We start from the raw sequence: 1247 nt of genomic DNA, 5'->3' as shown, positions 1-1247 counted from the left end.
ATGCCAAGAGCAAAAGACAAAGAGAGAATCTTAAAAGCAGCAAGAGAAAAACAGTTAGTTACCTACAAGGGAACACCCATACGATTGTCCGCTGATTTCTCAACAGAAACTATGCAGGCCAGAAGGGAGTGGCAAGAAATATTCAAAGTGATAAATAGCAAGAGCCTACAACCAAGATTACTGTATCCAGCAAAGCTATCATTCAGAATAGAAGGTCAGATAAAGAGCTTCACGGATAAGAAAAAGCTAAAGGAGTTCATCACCACCAAACCAGCATTATATGAAATGCTGAAAGGAATCCTCTAAGAAGAGGAAGAAGAAGAAAAAGGTAAAGATACAAATTATGAACAACAAATACACATCTATCAACAAGTGAATCTAAAAATCAAGTGAATAAATAATCTGATGAACAGAATAAACTGGTAAATAGAGTAGAATCAGGGGCATGGAAATGGAACAGACTGACAATTCTCAGAGGGAAGGGGGTGTGGGGGTACGGGAAGAGATTAGACAGAGATCTTATATGTATGTATGCAGTACCTATGGACACAGACAATAGGGTGGCAACGGCCTGGGGTGGGGTGGGAACCAGGTGGAGGGCAGCTATGGGAGGAATAAAAGGGACATCTGTAATAATCTCAACAATAAGGATTTTTTAAAAAGGGAACAAGAAAGGGAGAGAGAGAAACATCAATTGATTGCTCCCAATATGGCCCATACCGGGGATCAAACCCCAACCTGGGCATGTGTCCTGACTGGGAATAGAAGCCAGAACCTTTCAGTGTACTGGATGATGCTCCAACCAACTGAACCACACTTGCCAGGGTGGAGGATTAGCCCTTTAAGGAACTCTTACCTTTTTCAATAGCATGGATGGACCTGGAGAGTATTATGCTGAGCAAAATAAGCCAGTCAGAGAAAGATAAGTATCAAATGATATCACTCATATGTGGAATCTAATGAGCCAAATAAACTGATGATCAAAAATAGGCCCAGAATCACAGAAGTATGAACAGGTTGTTGAACCTCCGAGGGAAGGGAGGGGAGGGTGGGTAGGAAGAGATCAACCAGTGAACTTACCGTATTTGCCGGCGGATAAGACGACTGGGCGTATAAGACGACCCCCTAACATTTCCACTCAAAATACAGTGTTTGTTATATACTCGCGGTATAAGACTACCCCCTCTTCCGCACACCTTCCACACACCAAATAAAAGGTAAAACAATATCAGATTTGATTTTAACAT

The 1247-nt window shown here is 41.8% G+C and overlaps 1 protein-coding gene across 1 annotated transcript in view; it reads left to right on the top strand.

The window, feature by feature from the left end:
- The window catches only part of LOC102775126 (WD repeat-containing protein 44), a 66832-nt gene that overhangs the window by 23639 nt on the left and 41946 nt on the right, over window positions 1–1247 (top strand). The window lies entirely within an intron of this gene.

This window comes from Myotis davidii, unplaced genomic scaffold (assembly GCF_000327345.1).
Source record: "Myotis davidii unplaced genomic scaffold, ASM32734v1 scaffold177, whole genome shotgun sequence".
NCBI classification, from domain to species: Eukaryota; Metazoa; Chordata; class Mammalia; order Chiroptera; family Vespertilionidae; genus Myotis; species Myotis davidii.
The sequence above is the reverse complement of the archived record's forward strand: the minus strand, read 5'-3'. Positions and strand labels throughout refer to the sequence as shown.